This window comes from Aulonocara stuartgranti, assembly GCF_965226115.1.
Source record: "Aulonocara stuartgranti genome assembly, chromosome: 4".
Classification (NCBI taxonomy): Eukaryota; Metazoa; Chordata; class Actinopteri; order Cichliformes; family Cichlidae; genus Aulonocara; species Aulonocara stuartgranti.
In genome coordinates this window covers 25488276-25507967 of record NC_138942.1, presented here as the reverse complement: position 1 = coordinate 25507967, position 19692 = coordinate 25488276, and the positions used below count along the sequence as shown (strand labels likewise).

Here is a 19692-nt window from a genome sequence, read left to right as displayed (position 1 = left end):
AGAATTTGATGCTGGCGTTGGCCTGATGGAAGAGTTACAGTAACTCAGGGGTGGGCAACTCGAGGCCTCAAGGACCGGTGTCCTGCAGGTTTTAGATCCTTGATCCAACACAGCTGATTCAAATGGCTAAATTACCTCTTCAACATGTCCTGAAGTTCTCCAGAGGCCTGGTAGTGAACTAGTCATATGATTCAGGTGTGTTTACCCAGGGTGATGTCTAGAACCTGCAGGACACCGGTCCTTGAGGCCTGGAGTTGCCCACCCCTGCAGTAACTGCTGGTTGTTCAGTGAGAGGAGCCAAAAAACACACGTTTACAATCCATTTCACTTTTATATAAGTCTGAAACAAAAGCTGCCAAACACCTGCAACACTTTATTTTCTGAGCTTCAAAAAAGGTCTTTTGACCTGCAATAAACACCTGCACTCTGCTGTCACACTCACACATTTTTAGGATAAAATATCTTAATTTCAGGAGCAGGCGCACGCCTCCAAACATGCCCTTTTCAGTTCTTATCTATGTATATGATCCCTCAGCTCTACAAGCTGTTCGTTGTGGTTTTCCTGTCCCCCCTTCAGTCTTTTCACTTCTTCACCTCTCGGAAATAAATAAATAAATGGGGATCTGCCAGGCCCAGGAGCCGCCGCCAGTCCTCTCCGAGGCTTTCCCCAAATCACAAAAATACTGTCAAAACTAAAATGAGGATGTGGGCGCACCTGAGTGAAATAAGTGGAAGTTGAATGAAGCTCCACCCCCTCATGTCACACTTCTGAGAAGAACGAGGAATGAGGCTGTTCCACTTCTTTATTAAAGACAGACGCACAGACGATCAGACTGAGTTCAGAACAAACTAGCTTCTTCCTGTGAGTCAGCTACAGGAGAGAAAAGTGGAAAACTCCAACACTGCTGCTTCAAGCTGCTGAGGCTCCACACACTGAATGTGAGTTTGAGCAAAAACACGACTCAGTGAAGGTAGCAGAGGCGGGAGGGGAGCCAGGACTGACTGTACTTCCTGTCTGCTGTTTTCAGCTTCACTACAGACTCAATGGCTTCCAGATCAGAGGAGGATCTCTGCTGTCCGGCCTGTCAGGAGGTCTTCAGAGATCCTGTTCTTCTGTCATGTAGCCACAGCTTCTGTAAAGACTGTCTAAAGAGATGGTGGAGAGAGAGAACAACACGACTGTCCAGTTTGTAAGGAAATATCAGTGTATGAACCACCGTTAAACCTGGCTTTAAGAAAACCTGTGTGAGTTGTTCTTACAGGAGAAAGATCAGAGAGCTTCAGAGGCTCTCTGCTGTCTGCAGTCTGAGAAACTCAAACCGTTCTGTCTCGACCATCAGCAGCCAGCGTGTCTCGTCTGCAGAGACTCAGAAAAACACACCAAGCACAGATTCAGACCCATCGATGAAGCTGCACAACAACACAAGAAGGAATTTAAGGAAACTCTGGAGGCCTTAAAGAAGAAGTTAAAGGTTTGTGTAGAAGTTCAAGTGAAGTTTGATCAAACAGCAGAACACATTAAGGTCCAGGCCCGGCACACAGAGAAGCAGATTAAGGAGCAGTTTAAGAAGCTTCACCAGTTTCTAGCAGGCTGGCCGCACTGAGGGAGGAAGAGGAGCAGAAGAGTGGGATGATGAAGGAGATGATGGAGGTTCTGGGCAGAGCGATAGCAGCTCGTTCAGACACAGAGCCACAGAAGAGGAGCTGAGAGCTGAAGGTGGCTCATTCCTGCACAACTACAAGGCTGCAGTGGAAAAAGTCCAGCGCTGCCCCCTGCTGGATGATCCACAGCTGCCCTCAGGAGCTCTGATAGACTGAGCCAAACACCTGGGCAACCTGACCTTCAACATCTGGAACAACATGAAGGACATGGTCTCCTACACTCCTCTCATTCTGGACCCAAACACTGCTCATCCAGACCTTATCCTGTCTGAAGATCTGAACAGTGAGAGAAGGAGCGAGGCAGCGGCTTCCTGATAATCCAGAGAGGTTTGATTGGTTCTATTCTGTCATGAGCTCTGAGGGCTTTAACTCAGGGACTCACAGCTGGGATGTCGAGGTTGGAGACAGTACAAGCTGGATGCTTGGTGTGGTAGAAGAGTCTATCAAGAGGAAGGGAAACACAGAGTCTGGATTTTGGGGAGTAGTGGTCTGTTTAGGTAAATACTCAACACGCTCACCATCAGCTGGATTCACTGCTCTCTCGGTTCAGAAGAAGCTCCAGAGGATCAGAGTGAATCTGGACTGGAACAGAGGAAAGCTGTCGTTCTCTGGGCCCAATACTAACACACACATACACACCTTCACTCACTTTCGCTCACAGGATGTTTCCATTTATTCAAACTGGGGATGATGTGAAGGTGTTGCCGTTGAAGGTGTCAGTGGAGCAGATGAGTTGAGGATGATTATATTTCTCATGTTGTTTCCTGTCAGTGAGTTGAAGCTGTTAAACTGCAGCTGTCCTCCTGCTGCCTCTTGGTTCCAAAGCCCTTTGTTTCTTTTTTAGTTCTCACTGTTCCTGCTCTCCACCTTTTCACATTGAAAATCATTTCACTGTTTCTCACTGAATGACTCCCCAAACCAGATTTGAAATTCATCAAGTTTCTAATCATTACAAGTGGTTCATGTTTCTATTTGATGTGTGTAAATGGAGATGATTTAGTTTGCTGGGATATGGACTGACATGTGTTGAATGGGAGGAGCAGATTGTTGTTGTCTTCTTGTCTGTTTATGAAAACAAATATATTGTTGAAACAATGATTAATTTTTAACTCCACATATGAAATGTTTCTGATATTTGAATTCTGTTTGATTAGAGACTTTCATCATAACACAAATGAGATTTTAGTGTTTTACAGTTTTTCGCGATTGCTTAAACACATTTCTTGAAACTATGCCTCATATTCTCAAAACAGGATAGGGCGAGAGGCGGGGTACACCCTAGACAGGTAGACTGACAACCATGCACTCACAATCATGGGCAATTTAAATTTTTCAATAACCTATCCCCCCATGCAAGCTCCACACAGAAAGAGCCTGGCCTGATGGTGGAATTGAACTCAGGACCTTCTTTCTGTGCGGCAACAGTGCTAACCACTGTGCTGCCTGACATCGGTGCAATAAATTAAAAACAATATTTCCAAAACTGGCAAGTTATGTTGCTTGTGGTTCTTCCCCTCAATGTGGGCAGCACACACAGTGCTCTAATTTCTCCCCTGTACTTGTGCCAGTTTCCCACAAGTACATTTTTGTGAGTTAAAATCTAACAGGCAGAAGGCAAATGCATTTGGCACGATGTTGGTGCAGGCGACTATAAATCGCACTGTTCACACAAACACAAACCCTGAGGCTTCATGCATTAAAGAAATGCACATTTACATTCCATGTGTCAAAAAAGAAACAAAAAATCCAACTTAGTTTAAAAATACACAAAAAGGTGAAAAGTGTGTTTTGCTGCGTTAACTCAAGTGGAGAGTAAACATCAGCCGTCATTAAAATATGTTCAGAGTTTTGCAGACTGATAATGATGCATCTCCTAAATCATGACACATTGATTTTTTACTGCATTTGTAATGTGAATGTATCAGTATTGGTAGTACCAGTAGTAAATGTATATACTTGGTGTTGGATGGATATCAAAATTTGCAGTACGACACACCACTAACATTTAGTGGAGTCTGTGAATTATTTTAAAAGCAGTTTGGAACTTTTTTGTTCAAACATCCTTTCTGTTGATAATTTCACAGAACTTTCTGTTGTTGTTGTTGTTTATTTTTAAGCTACCTCTCCCTTATCCTGCTTCTGCCACAGGTTTCTTCCCGTTAAAAGGGAAATTATAGATTTTGCATCTCTGTCATAGATAGCATGGCCAATAAGGGCTGAAAGTCAAGATGTTTGGTCCTGAAGATGTTTCCCAAGTGACTCCTGAAAAACAGCAGCACAGAGAAACTTTCAGCACCTTTAGCAGCAATAACTTGAAGCAATGGTTTTCTGTTTGATTTTATTGCTGTCTCGCATCACTGTGGAGGAGGAATTTCGACCGACTCTTCTTTACAATGTTGCCTCAGTTTATTGAAGTTTGGGAGTATTTGTTTATGCACAGCTCTCTTAAGGCTGCACTAAAGGCTTTCCATCAGGTTGAAGTCTGAACTTTGTCTGGGTCATTGCATTGACTCTAGAACACTTTGGTATAAGGAGAAATTCATGGTGAACCCAATGACTGAAAGGAGCAGAGGTCCTGTGGATGTAAAACAAACCCAAATCATCACTCCTCCACCACCCTGATTGACAGTTGGCTTGTGTAGCTACCAACCATGGGGTGAACAATGGCTGATGTTTTTCTTCTTTGAGTTGTGTTAACAAACATCTTAAAGCTTTAGACCTGCAAAACCTTCTGTTTTTATAGACATGTTCAACACTAGCTGATGATAAGTCAATCTAGAGCATTTGCATTAACGTCTGTTTGCTTTTTACAACTTCAGTTCTTTTTTCACTCAGTAGGTGGCAGCAAACTACAAACAATGGCTGCATTTTACGCTCATCCGTTTTCATTAGAGGCAGAACTCAGAAGCACATCCAGGTTTAGGTCTACTGCTTGGTGCTACACAAAAACAGGCTGAACAGACTGAAACTCACATGAACTTTGACAAATTGAAGTAAGAATGTCACTTCTGCTCTTCAGTTTTCTCAGAAATGCCTACACCTAAACCTAAACCTACGGATATGTTCGCGAACTTTTTCTCTTAGTCTGGAAATACTTAGTTAGCCCATTACTCAATTGAATTGATTATCATGACCCTCACTAATAGTCACTCAATAAGTTAAGAGTAATGTGCAAAACCCATTAACCAAAGCAGTATAAATATTTAAACTTTTAGCAAATCCAGCAGCTTAATTAAGTGATCATATGGTCAAACGGCTTGTCCATTTTTAATATATCCCACATAGGAGAAGAAGAGCAGTCATGGAGTTTTTGCTCCTCATGTTTTTTTAACAAGTCCAATAACCTGATAGATGTTTGCTGAACATTGTGGTTTACATCAGCACCTACATTAAAACATAAAAACCCTGTTTTGTGTGGGCTGCTCAATACCATAAAGCAAGACCTCTGAACATCTCAGTTTTTACACACACACACACACACACACACACACACACACACACACACACACACACAGTGTTTTATGTGCTGTTGTCTGTACCGTTGCCTAAAATAGAAATGTTTAAAACTTCTACATGGATGTCACATGATACAGTTGTCAAGATGGCCGAGCGGTCTAAGGCGCTGCGTTCAGGTCGCAGTCACCCCTGGAGGCGTAGGTTAGAATCCCACTTCTGACATCATGCCTTTACCGATTTTGCTGGAGGAACCCACCCAAGTTCCTCTGCAGAGCTGTGCTACAGAGCAGAAGTTCTATCTAATCTAAGATTCTGTGTGGTGCAAAGCAAAAATAAAAAACTCCCTCCAGGCAGAAGCGCTCCATTTTTGTATGTGGGGAAAACAACACACACCGAAAAACCCAGGAGACAGGCTGGCACCAGAACACCAGGGATGTGCCCCGAGATGAGTGTGAAAATGTGATTATCAACAAGCCCACCTGGGCTTCAGGTAGGCCGCACGCTTGTCCAGAGTTCACTTTGTCTTCAAGCGTTTTAATTTAAAACATAAACTGAGGCCTACCCCAAGCTAAAAGAAGGCAGATTATGTTCTCAGACAAAGCAAGCAATGAGGGCGAAGCAGAGAAAGTACCTGCACAATACATTCACATAAATCAAAATGGAATTTCTTTGAGGACACAAACATCTGGGGAGTAAACAGCTGTTTCAATACCTAATCACAGATTGTGCTCTCTGTTGTACACATTTTTAGTAAGGCATAATTAACTAAAAGGCTAGAGAGATGAAAGGATGCCAAGCTGATACCAGGCCTCAGTCACATGGATTGTTTCTTAAATTCTGAAATTAAGTGGACATGCAAAAAGATCTGACACTTCATATATTAAACTGACGAGAGGCTGTGTTCACCCGAGAAAGCTCCCAGAAATTTGAGCAAATGTTGGCTGTGAAGTTTTTACTCAAACCAAATTGCAGGTCAGTTTAAAGCGGAAAATTGTGCAAGTAGTCCAAACTAAACCGTTCTTGAGATGCAGAAATGTTCTCACACACACAAAAAGCAGACGACTGTGCCTCCAAACAAATGCTTGTAACATAAATGATGAAAACAGTAACTGCAAAGTTGAGACTGAACAGTGTTACAGTTAAAGAGCTCCTTCAGTGACTGACTGCTGCATCCTACATGCATGAAGGAGCGTTTCCGCAGGTCCTTCCTCCCTGCAGCTGTCAGACTGTACAATCTGCTCCCAACAATCATAGATGTTTACATCTACGCTGTAACTGCAATAATTTAATCAACCGATTCGCACTACAACCTGGTTTACCTCTTATCTGTAGTTAATTTAATAACTGTACAGTACTCTAGTACTCTGTTTATAGTAACCATTGTCCTTGATGTAAATATGTAAGAAAAATTGTGTGTTTCTGTTCTGTGTCCTGTTTGTTGTATATGTGTCTTTCTGGCTGCTGTTACAACCAGATTTCCCCTTGTGGGACAATTAAAGGATTATTCTATTCTTCTATTCTATAGCCAACCATTCAGCTGACTCATTGGTGATTGCAGGTTTCATTATAGAAGAATTTCAAGGAGAAGACAGACGGCAGGGAGTCAGAAACGGGGGATGGAAATGCAAGATGTTGAGGACAACTTATGAGCCCAGGCGTCAGGTGTGAACAACAACAATAACTGGGCTGCATTTAGGTGTACAGATCACATGACCATCAAAAGAGCAGTGTAGGGGAGCTTTATGGACACAAACTGGGAGAGGTGGCATGCTCAGCTGACCAGTAGAATACCACACTAGACTTTCCTCCGGGAGGGTTGAGGACCCTGTTGTGGGTGCGAGGCTTGGGTCCCAGATGAGGCTCGTGGTTCTTCAGCTAAGTGTCATCAGGAAATGAGGATGGCGTGGGCTCAGGCTCCAAGGGTGCCGAGACAGCAGCCGCAGTGGCAGCGGGTGGCTCTTCCTTGACTGGTGCATCGGCTGGGGGTGTTGTTTCTTCTTTCGCCTCAGGCTGGCCGGCTTTGGCTTCAGGAGCTTGATGAACTGAAGCAAACACGCTGACATGTGATATCAAATTGGACACAGCCACCGTGACCTCACCCCCTGGTTATTGCACTCTGTGTTGTGTGTAGTGTGATGGACAGTGGCGTGTCTAGGAAATTTTTGTTGGGGGGGCCAGGTAGGGGCACAGATTTGGAGAAGGGTGGCAGATGTAATTGGCAGATAATGTTTAAAAAAAATTCTACCAACCGTTAACCATATTTCAATAACCCTGTAAACCTAATAACCGAACGTGCTTTTAACTCTTATTAGAATGAGATTTTAACCACTACGGTGCAAAGTTTTTAGATACTGCGTTGATAAAGTACAAGAGATACAATCAGTGCTTTGTCAGTGTTTACTCAGCATTCAAGGACAGCAATATTTGCATAGTATTTTTACTGACATATAGTGCACATATGTTTTGGGCAAAAACATTTTTGAATATTAAAATATGAACATTTGTAACAAACAATTGACAAATTAGCCAGTTCCAATGCAAAACTTTATGTGCCTGTTAAAAAAAGAAGATAATCTTCTCACAAACTGGTGTTTGATTTTGAAACAGGAAAAAAGTGGGGAAACAACTGAAAAGACTAACATTTGAATAAAACCTGAAAGCAAGTAAATACTTTCTATGCTGCCTTATGGTAAAATTTGGTAATATTGATAAAGAACAACACTGGCTGATGATGAAATACAGTCAGCTGGCATGGTGACACTGCAAGTATTAACCTGCAGGGCTGGACCGGGACAGAAAATCTGGCATTTTGACTAGAGACCGGCCCACCAGGTATTAAAGCCATAAAGACTTTGAATGAAAACAAACGCTGTTGTGACAGTGATGTACAGTCTTTTTGGTATATGTATGATTTCTATACATTTTACGTCAGATAAAAACTTTGATTGTAAGATTTAGATAATTATTTAATAAAAGCTAGATATTTTAAATGAGAATAAGAAAGAAAAGTATTTCTTTGTGCCCCCCTTTCCCTGTTAATGCCCTACCTGGCCCCCTGGCAACACTTTCCTAGACCCGTCCCTGCACAGTTACCAGCTGTCAGCTGCTTAGAAAAGGATCCTGGTGTTATTTGTCTCTCAGAAACAGTTCATAACTTCCCTTCAACTCATTCATGTCACCTAAAAGGTAAACCTGTTTCTCCATCACCTGTTCAACTCTGATGATTCAGTAAGGACATCTCCTGGTTTCATCTTCATGTTTCCCTCTCACCACATATCCAAACTGATATCATGACCAGCAGCTTTTACAGCTGTGGCTCCAGCAAACATCAGCTGATACTAGAAATTAATATTAAATAAATTCTAACAACAGCTGATCAAGCTTAAACGTGCTGCTGTTGTTTAGCGCGACATCTGCTGGTTTCCTGTTTCTGGCACAAAGTGGGCGATAAACAAACAAGAGAGAAAAGCTGATCAGCTGATCATTGATCAGTTTCATGATTGAAGTAGCAACAGGAGAGGGAGGGGGGAGAATGAGAGGAGGCAGCTGTGCAGCGTAATAACAGAATAACTCCAGCTTTGTGTCTTTTTTTCATTATAGCGAAAGTACGGGAGAAACTGCGTCTCTTCTCAGCTCAATACAAAACGTGTAATATTTTCTATCAATGAGGGACCATTCCATTTTTTTAAGGAGCCGTTGGCAACTATACTAACTAACCTTATGAATAAAATAAAGTTCACTATCAGTAACATCATAGCACCCACCCAACTGTATATAAACTCCGTCATGCTAGCTAGTAGCAGTACGAGTTATTGTAACTGACTGTAAAAAGTCAGCACAACGAAAATAAACTGCACCTAAATTTGGTTTATATCTGACCCAGATAGACTGCAGGTCATAACTTCTTACCTGAAGTTCAGTTCACCTGACACTCGGACCGGCGGCTGCCTCGGGGCTCTCCTGCCTCGGGGCTCTCCTGCCTCCCCTTCCCTCATCCACCTGCTGGCCTCTGTGGAAGCCCCGCCATAGCCACCACCAAACAACTGAGTTATTTTTACACATCGACCTGCATCTGGCCAATCCACCACCTCTCATTGTTCATGCCCTTACAAAAAAAAAAAAAAAAATAAGTCACCGGGCATATGCCCGGTATGCTCGATGGCCAGTTCAGGTATGTTAACCTGCAACCAAATCTGCAGCTCCATACAGCAATGTTACGACTTAGATTATATCTTATAACTCATAACTCTTATGTTAGCTGCCCTCAGTAGCATACTGTCTGAAATATTCAAAGGCTGCAATAATTCTTTAAGTGTTATTTTTTCCTTGGTATTCTAATTTCACCGAAGTTTACTAAACTCAACAAACTTAATATTACTTACATTTATTCTGTCCTCATTTTCTTTCACCGAAAAATTGCCTCATGCGGTGCCATCTTTCGTGCTTGGCTCTCCTACCTTTGCTAACGTCATGCACATAGTGCAGAAGCCGATGCTGCATTCACTTACACTCGGATATCTGAGCTTCACCGTGAAAATCGTACATTTGATATTTGATTGCATTTTATTGTTTTACCTTTGGGGTGGCCTGGGGGGGCACAGGCCACCCCGCTGGACATGCCATTGGTGATGGACACCACCATGTTGATTTTTTTGGATCAAGAAGTGATCATAATTAGACAAGAGCATGGAGTACCAATTTATCATCTAAAGCCAGAAAGCTTGAGTTTATGTAAGACACCACAAGCCCTGCCATTTTCAAGTCCCGTTCACTAACAGAGGAGGGTTAAATCACATATTTGTTACGTTTAAGATCAAAGTGGAAATAATAAGCGTTTAAAAAAAAATAAAAAATGCAGGACGGAGGACAATTTATTGAGACTATCACACATTTTTATTGTTTGTATGGAGCTATATGCAGTAAAGCAGAGAAAATGCACAAATGAGAACATAAAAAGACCGAAAATTTGTTTTGTTTTTTCCCCTCTTTTTAACTGACTCATTAACTAACTTCCTAAACAACTAAATGCCATGTTGCCATATCATTTTTTGATTAGTCGACATTTATGGGCAGAAATCTGTGCCATCAGAAACTGAATTTGAATAAGTTCAATTTGAATTTGAATTGCTCAGATTGAATCTGAATTGTAACTTGAATAAATGCTTTTGAAAACTGAATTTGAATTAGTCTAATTTGAAATTGAATTTATGGTTTGAAAATGATCATCACTAAATTGAAATTGAATTTTATATTTTGAAAATGAATTGATTTGCTTTGAAACTGCATTTTATCCTTTAAAAATTCAGCTCTCGAATAATTTCAGTTTCATTTCTCACCATTCAGTTTCAGTTCTACAATTCAATTTCAGTTCCAAAATTCAGTTTTTTGGAACTTACATCCGGTTCCGGTTCAAGCGCAGATTAATAGAACTACGTTTTACTAGCGGACCGAAAGTGTTACCGACGGGAATCTACAGCGTCTTGAGCTGAATTAAGACTTCAGAAGTCATTCGTCATGTCGAATGACCAGCGGATAAACTCTCAGGTTGGTAATAAATGTATTACATGTATAAGAACAAGCGTCATGTTAACAAATGATAGCCGTACAGTAACTTTTATGCTTATTGTAGCTGTTAGCTAAAAACGCTAATTTAGTGTAGTTTGCCCTGAATTCAGCTTTGACAAACAAATATGATCGACTGTTTCTAGTAGAATTCCAAAGTTGTCATCTTGTACCCTCTCAGAGTACCCCCTCTGTATGCTTGCAGAGACCCCTACAGTAGGGAAACATGCAAAACGGTGCCCAAACCATTTTAGTTTTATTTATGTCTTACACAGCATCCCAACTCTTTAGCTAACTTAATAACTTTAGCTAAAGTGAATAGTTAGTGAGCTATGCCGCTTTGCTAGCTAAAATACCGGTGTTGGCACATAAGGACGCTGTCATAGCCTGTCAATGACGTTGATTAGTTGTGCATCATGTTTCACCCCCGTCTTTCACCCCCCTCTTCCTTTCTCCCTTTTCTTTTCCTCATTTAAGTCCGTCCCGTATCTAGCAAGTGAAAATAAAAAATAAATAAATAAAATAAACAATAAAATATGAATCAAATAGACCATTACGGCAAGGCTGGGATGGTCAATTTGGTAAAGTAAATCTGTTGGGCATCTTTTCTCGCCTTTAGACAATAATTCTGACGGCAAAAGAACCAAACGGGACAGGCAAAAAAAAAAAAAAAAAATCAACGCGAGGAACAACATCAATCCTTGCAGTATTGGATTGAGGGCCTATTGACATATAATACATAGCTAAAGGATCAAAATAAATTTAAGGATAAAACTGTGAAAGAATTAACAGATGAGAAAGATCAAATGGGCAAAGTAATAGACGACCAAAAGGCCCAGAATATGGAGATCAAACGGAAATTGTCATGATCTAAATCGCCGGCTGACATCGACCCTGCTGACAAGGAACAAACAAGCCTTTTCAGGAATAAGGTGGAAAAGGACGAGAGCTACATCAACAGTGTTCTGCAGCTGTGCAGAGTAAGATCCAAATGAATCCACAGCAGTCCACCTAGTCTTACTATGATGCATGCTGTCTGGTTGGAGTTTTGGGTTGATGCATGTTGGCGGGATGGTTGCTGGCTTTATGGATGGTTGGGTTAATGCAGGTTTGTTGGTTGGATTGATATTGAATGGATACATGTTGTTTATGGATGTTGTGTAGCCCAGGGTTACAAACAGATAAAAGTAGAAACCTTTTGTTAGAATTATTACACAAGTTGTTAATGCATTTAAGTTAAAACATTCAAAGCTAAAAGAGATGGAGAAAACTCTGGCTGAACTTAAAGAAAAACATGAGGAAGAAGTCGAAGTCCTGCAAGGACCGCTGGAAACAGAAAAAGAAAAGGTTGCACGTCAGGAATTTCACAACAGCCAAGTTGTTGAATTGTTATTGAAACGCCACAAAGAGGGAAAAAAAATAAGATGCAGCAATTTTACGACGAAAATACTAAAAAACTCGAAGACAAAGCTAATGCTGAAAAAACAAAGTTAGAAAAGGTCATAGAAATGTATGATAACCAAATAGAAAAGCTTGAGAGAAGAGTACAAATTAGTACAGGTGTGACCGCCAATGCAGTGAAAGAACGCGAGGAGGTTTTTTTTGCCCTTTATCCCCGTCCCTCTTCTCCACTGTTTCACCCCCCTCTTCCTTTCTCCCTTTTCTTTTCCTCATTCAAGTCAGTCCCATATCTAGCAAGTGAAAATAAATAAATAGCTTTTTGTTTACTTTTGTATTTTGTTGCAAAGGGACAAACTGCAGAAATTGTAGGTGTATAAATAAGTCTAGTGGTGTCTTCTGTATATCTTCCAGCTCTTTTGTGTGCTGCGTGTCATTGTGTGATGCTGACTATATGCCCTAGCTGTGTCCTTTTGGCTGCATTCTTCTGACCAAGCCAAGGCCTATTTACTTTTGTATTTGTTGTTTAAGCCACATAAACACTGGAACATCTTGTAAACACAGTTATAGTGGAGAAAAGAAGCTAGAAAAAAAAATTAATTTTATTTAATCTAAATAAATTATTATTATTTTTTCTGAAACATGAAGAAGGACTTGAATTTTGTGTTATTTAAAAACACGTATTTAATTATTATTCAGTGTTGTGTGTGCTAGCAAACTGCCAGCCTTAAACCTAAAAAACCCCCACGATTTTATAGAACTAGACAATGCATTTCCTGAAGAAAATTTCAATGTAATGATTATTTATCAATACATTTTGTATTTAGTATTTAGTTTTATAAAGTAAATGCTGACCACACAAGTTTCCTTCTGGATTAATAAAGTTTAAAAAAATATCTGTAAAGTGTTATGAAATATAAAAATGTTTTTGTTGAGAATATGTCCACACAAAATAATTAAATAGGGCATTTTCTGTTAATTAATAGAGGTTTTCTGTTTTATAATTACACTGCAGTTTGGACGATGAGCTTCTGGAACGTTTTTAGGCATTTGTTCACATTTTGGAATTTAATCCCCAAGAAACATAAAGATTTTCTTCTTTTATTCCACCAGCACTCCATTATCATGTACACTGTAAAATCTAACATTGTGTTTAATTAAAAAATGTAAGGATATACTAAACTCAATTTTTTTCAGTTTGTTTAAATAAGTTACCAGTAGTTTTTATTCAAACAGCTGATCAACCCAGTTTATTTGAGTTGTCTTGAATTGGAAAAACTAAGTAAGCTAGAAATTTTGCTTCTCAGTGCAGGCTTTTAAAAGATATGGTTTGAAAATGCCATGTCACTGCTATCCTCCTCGCTTTGCACAGATTAGTCTGCATGTTCATGGCACCCACATTTTTTTATTGGATTAGTTTGAGCAAACCTGGGTTCTAGTGATGGGATTTCCGGCTCTTTTTAGAGATCCGGCTCTTTCGGTTCGGCTCCGAACCGGCTCTTCAGGTTGTTTTGTTGCTTTAATTAATTTATTATTAACAATAATATAAAATTATGCACAAAAGGAATTACTAATGTTAAAAAAAGTTTTATTTATATATGTTTATATATAAATATATGCGGTGGCCCCTAGAGACAAAACACGTACAAACTCCAACACACATTTCTAGCATGAACTGAACTTCCAAAGCAGAGCTACTAGATCACTTAAATTACACAATTGAAAGCATGCGTATGGAGTGCCAGGACTGCCATAATGAATTAATTAAATACACCATTAAATAATTAATTAAATGTGTCAATAATTAATTAAAATTGGAATTAATTAATTAAATAAATAGTTATGACACATGTAATTAATTAATTATTGACACATTTAATTAATTATTTATGTATTTCACATTTTAATTAATTATTGACACATTTAATTAATTAATTATTGACACATTTAATTAATTATTTATGTATTTCACATTTTAATTAATTATTGACACATTTAATTGATTATTTAATGATATATTTATTTATTTCATTTTGGCAGTCCTGGCGCCTGGCTCTCATCATGAAATAATTTTATCTGTCAGCCTCACCCATCAAACTCAGGGGGCGGGGTTAACGCTGCCCATGCAGCTTCTCTAACATTTGATTGGTTGCCGTGCAAAGTAAGTCAAAACAGGTCGATCCTAGATAATCGATTGCTTGTGTAGACTTGGGGCAGCCAGGTATCCCAGAATGCAGATCAAATCACAGGCAGCAATGGTGGTGGTGTAGTTTTAAAATACCCTGTTTTTCTGTCACCAACTACACTTTTAACAGTGTTTTAGCCGCGAATGTCGCGACGTATGTCTGGTCAGGTTGTCAACATAGAACATATTTGCAAAAGTGCTCAGATGTTTTCAGAGATTTCACTAGCTCTGCTAACAATTAGCATGCAGAGTGCACCGAGGGGGTTACGTTAACCGGTTTGTTTACATATTCCACTCTCCGTGTTCCACATGTTGCATTCGCAGATTCTCATTTTCACCGAACGATCGTCTCTTTCCGCCTGGTCTTGTGTCTCTGTGCTTCTGTAACATAAAGAACGAGCTGACATTTTTCTCACGAAACCAGCGATCAGCTCAACAGATCCTCAGTTTACCTGCATGCATCCTCCTCCTCATCTGTCAGCTGTTTAACACCTGCTGCTAATTCAAGAAACACGCCTAGTTACCTGGTGATAGTCACAGTTTAACTGGGCAGCCGGTGCTCGATATAAAGCAATGTCAGCGCATTTTTCTGCACAAGATAAGTAAATATAGTGTTTTCCCCGAGCGCAGAGCTGCTGGAGCTTGTTTCCTTACAGAGCACTTTATAGGCGAACCAGCTTCATCAGCGACTGATGTCCAATCACCAGCACACAGCTTTGAAACCTCAGCTGAGTTTTAGCTCTCAGTGGTTAAACGCTGGACTTCATTCACTCAGGTTCTGTCTGTCGGGTCACGTTTACTTCGCTGTTTTATTTACAACTGAGCAAATCGGTTTGGCTGAGGTTAAAGTTACGTTTCATAACTGCATAGTTTCACAGACGTTTAACGGTTCACTGGCACATGTGTTAGACTGAACTATCATCTAAATATCATCTGTTTTTTAATAGTTATTCAACTGTATTCTAAGCACCAGCTGTCTGTTAGAATGTGATTTTTTTTTCTCTCTCTGTTGGCAGAGGTATAAAAATGTGCAGGAAATTCTGACGTGCATGGCGAACTTCACCGACGATATTTAGGGAGGAATAAACACACATCAAACATAAATGAACCATTTGCCTGTCTCCATAATTGAGAGCATTTTCTCTTCTTATGTCAACACTCTCTCTCTCTCTTTTTTTTTTTTTTTTTTTGCTTTTTCGGTCATGTTATGTTTACCTGTCAAAGGCTTGTTACAAACTATGAAACACATCATGCAGACTTCAATTTTACATGTATGATCTTAAAACAGGACACAGCCACTATACGTGCTGGCCTCATATCAAATGTGAAGGCAGACTGAGTCTATGTTTGACGTTTGTTTATATCTAATCTTCCTTTTCAAACATTTAAACAGCAGCGAGTCTGCAGCTGAGGGAATACAAACTCAAATTGTCGGAACAGGTTTGCTTGTTTCTTGGATTCATTTGGTGATTTATTAAATGTATAACTGTTATTCTAAACTGCTGCTGAGTCTCTTACACTTTTCTTTATGCTGTATATTTTCACGTCTCTGGAATAGTTGGAAGTTAGATAGTCAGCTGGGAAACTTTGTGTTAACTCATGGAGCTGAGGATATCGTGGATATCGTGGATATGCTGACCTCGCTGCGTGGTGTACAGAGCGAGGTCAGCATGATTAATATTCACAATAAAAATATTAGCCGAACATCATGAAGTCTGTATGTGTTTCATAGTGTCGAACAACCTTTGTACAGTTAAAGCCAGCAGTTACTACATGACAGAAACACCAACGTTATCTCTTTTATGCGTTTATAGCTGATGCTGTGTAGAGGGTGTTCCTCTCGACTGTGCTGGCATATCTCTTCTTAAGATCTTGACTGATACTTTGCTTGATGTTTCTGACCAGCGCTGTGTCACCAATGTTGTCTTGGGTGTCGTGCAACAGCTGTGCTAGCAGCGGTGCTACGAGAGACAGAGTAGGATTCTTTTCCTCAGACATCACAGTAGTCGCGACTTGCATTGACTTCAAGGCCCGGACAATTTCTTCAGTGTTCCCAATATCCGTCTCGTTTAGAGTAAAGATATCTGTGCTACTCTTTCTGACTTCGGGAGACAGCAGCGCTGCACAAATCGCAGGTTGTTGTTCAAGGAAACGCTGGAGCATGTCATAAGCACTGTTCCATCTCGTGCAGACATCGGTCTTGAGCTTGTGAGTCGGGAGCTGTAACATTTTCTGTTTTTGCTCCAGAGCGTGGTTTGCCACTGTGCTTCTATTGAAAAACCCAGTTATGTGCCGCACTCTTCCCAAGACCCTGGCTACTGCAGGCAGGTTTAAGGCTCGTTGTGATGCCAGATTGAGCGTATGGGCGAAACACTTCACATGCAGGTATCCCGCTAGCTGAGTGGCAATTGTCATATTAGAAGCATTGTCGGTGACAACCACCAGATTTTTGTCGGCAATCCCCCATTCCTGTGCTGCATTTTGCAGGAGATTTGCAATGTTCGCTCCGGTGTGACTTTCATGTAATGTTCGAGTTTGGAGAACGTAAGACAGCAGTTGCCAGTCCGCTGTGAGATAATGAGCTGTTATAGTCACATATGAATCCACAGCCTGCGAGGTCCATGCGTCGCAAGTTAATGCAACCCTTTCTGCTGTGCTCAAACTTTCCTCAACTTTACGCTTCACATCTATGTAGAGATTGGGTACAGCTGTGTCCGCGAAAAAAACGTCGTGATGGTATCACATACCTGGGTTCCAGCATCTTGATCATGTAAGAAAAGCCCTCGTTTTCCACAATGTTGTAAGGACGCAGGTCTTTGCAGATGAAGTACGTGATAGATTGTGTTATTTTCTTAGCTCGCTCTGAATTGGGAGATAGCTTTGCTAAGCTAAGAGTGTCCAGCGTTGGTTGATTTTTCAGTGGAGCTGATTCAGAGCTAGCTTTCCCGTCCGCGGTTAATGCTATTTTTGGATGGTGCCGTGTAAGATGGGCCCTCATGTTCGTAGTATTCCCAGAGTACTTTATTTTCATACGACACACCTTGCAAATCCCGTGTGTCATATCCATCTCATTTGTTCCATCCTTGTTAAAAAATCCAAAGTACGTCCAGACATTTGATTTAAACGCAGATGGCGCTTTCCTGATCTCTTTTTCTTCCTCCATCTTTGTTTGATCTATTTTCCCATGTGCTGACCTAATCTCTGCTGACCTCACTAGAGAAAAAGCTCAACCGCACCATCTGGTGGACTGGAAGTTTTTGGAACAAAATATCGATATCTGCTGTCCCTGTATCGATACATTATTAGCAAACAAAATATCGCGATACTACGCAGTATCGATTTTTTCCCCCACCTCTACTGATTACTGATCAAAAACCCAAAGATCAGATGTTAAACAGCTTTATTTGCTCTCTCTCCTCCTTAAACATGTTTTTAATGTTAGTTATAATTCAGAATTGGCGACTGAAACACGTAGGACACATAAGAACATCAGGAAATAAAACACCGATAAATATAACCTCAGTAAAAGAAGTCAGCGGGGGTTACTACAGCTGTGTACCGGGGCCTGTGCTTTGTCGGTGGGATTGCTTACGAGGCGAGCGGGTCTATCCCACGCTTTGCCGTGAGACTGGGCAGACATCTCCGAAATCATCGAAGCACTTTTGCAAAGAGGCTGTATCTTGACAAACCGACCAGACACATGAAGATTAAACCACTACATTCTTGGCTAAAAAAATATTAAAACGGTATTTGGTGACACACAAACAGGGTTTTTCAAAGTTCAGTTCTGTTAGCTTCCACATGCCGGTTGTTGTGTGCTAGAAACAATGGCCACCAGGCCAAAGTAATGGTTTTGACTCGATCAGCGTTAACCCCGCCCCCTGAGTTTGATGGGTGAGGCTGACAGATAAAATTATTTCATGATGAGAGCCAGGCGCCAGGACTGCCAAAATGAAATAAATAAATATATCATTAAATAATTAATTAAATGTGTCAATAATAAATTAAAATGTGAAATACATAAATAATTAATTAAATGTGTCAATAATTAATTAATTAAATGTGTCAATAATTAATTAAAATGTGAAATACATAAATAATTAAATGTGTCAATAATTAATTAATTACATGTGTCATAACTATTTATTTAATTAATTAATTCCAATTTTAATTAATTATTGCCACATTTAATTAATTATTTAATGGTGTATTTAATTAATTCATTATGGCAGTCCTGGCACTCCATACATGTGTGTATTGTTTGTGTATTTATACACAGGCACTCATATATATTCAAATAATTTAAAAAAAAGTTCATTTACCTGTTACTACCACACACCAAATCCGGTCGTTGGTACTTGCTGGCTTGTGTAGCCACAAGATAACAAAAGCTCAACACTGCGCCCAGCATCCTGGAGCACTTCTGTTGTCTTTTGTACGTGTTTTGAGTTTTTACGTGCTTCTGAGTTTTTACGTGCTTCGGAGTTTGTACGTGTTTTGGAGTTTGTACGTGTTTTGGAGTTTGTACGTATTTTGGAGTTTGTACATGCTTCAGAGTTCGTACGTGATTTGAAATTTGTATGTGCTTTGTCTCTAGGGGCCACGGTAAATATACTTTTATTTATTCACGCCACATAAAATGTAATAAATAAATCATATAATACAAAAATCAACTATTCACATTTCAACTTTTAACTATAAATTTTAAGCTTTTTTCGTTTACAAATTTAAAGTGAAACCAACACAAAAACCACAAACACAAACCACAACACAATTAAATATAAATTATAATATGAAAACAAAAAGAACATGCATATTCTCTGTCATATGGGCCCGCATGAATAAACTTTCTGAATCCTACCGAAAATCGTTATGGATGATTACTATCCGGTTGTTCAGTGATGACGCGACGAATCCTACTTCCGGGTCTAAAGTAGTCTGTGTTTAATATGGCTTTTGTGTTGTTAACATGTTTAATGTTATGTATTTTCTTCTATTTGATCTCAAAAAGCTCCTAAAACAGTCAGTGATCCCTGTTGACCTCCCTTGGCTTTTATTACCACTAATCATTTATTTAAGCTCAGTTTTTAAAACCTTAGGATGTAACTACAGCCCAGCCCATGCAGCAGTATATGAATGACTAACCTCGTATTGTGGATGGATTATCTCAGTTGTTCTCCTGGCTGAAGTTTGGTCCTTTTACAGCATCCTGCCATGCGATTATATTTGTTCCTGACCACCGAGAACACTCACGTTAACTTTTATCGAGTGGAAAAAAAGTTAGCTTGTTTATATTATGCTAACATAGCTGTGTCGGTAGCGGTCACGTAGCACATCATTATATACCAGCTAGCCCAAGTTCAGTAACCCTACAAACATCACTGCTGTTTAGTTTTCTGTCTTCATTTATGCTGGAAGTGATAGCAGAG

General features: G+C 40.0%; 1 protein-coding gene, 1 long non-coding RNA gene and 1 pseudogene across 7 annotated transcripts in view; 2 read left to right on the top strand and 1 right to left on the bottom strand.

Annotated features, from left to right (window-relative positions):
* Nucleotides 1–328: 328 nt before the first annotated feature.
* LOC309705670 (zinc-binding protein A33-like) lies at nucleotides 329–3551 on the top strand (annotated as a pseudogene). Its single transcript has 2 exons — nucleotides 329–1705; nucleotides 1825–3551. The product of its transcript is annotated as a zinc-binding protein A33-like (transcript).
* A 3338-nt stretch (nucleotides 3552–6889) lies between these two features.
* LOC309705775 lies at nucleotides 6890–9635 on the bottom strand. 2 transcript variants are annotated; one of them, XR_014276604.1, is made up of 3 exons: nucleotides 9501–9635; nucleotides 9028–9223; nucleotides 6890–7160 (listed from the first exon to the last, which is right to left on the bottom strand). It is a non-coding gene; the product is annotated as an uncharacterized lncRNA (long non-coding RNA). The 2 variants fall into 2 exon arrangements; XR_014276605.1 differs by having other exon boundaries at nucleotides 9028–9127; nucleotides 9501–9632.
* Nucleotides 9636–10103: 468 nt separating this feature from the next.
* arhgdig (Rho GDP dissociation inhibitor (GDI) gamma) overlaps nucleotides 10104–19692 on the top strand; it is a 91682-nt gene continuing 82093 nt past the window's right edge. For all 4 annotated transcript variants that reach the window (XR_014276286.1, XR_014276287.1, XM_082529782.1 and 1 more), the window contains exon 1: nucleotides 10104–10662. The gene's annotated coding sequence lies outside the window, so the exon portion shown is untranslated. The remainder of the gene's footprint in view (nucleotides 10663–19692) is intronic.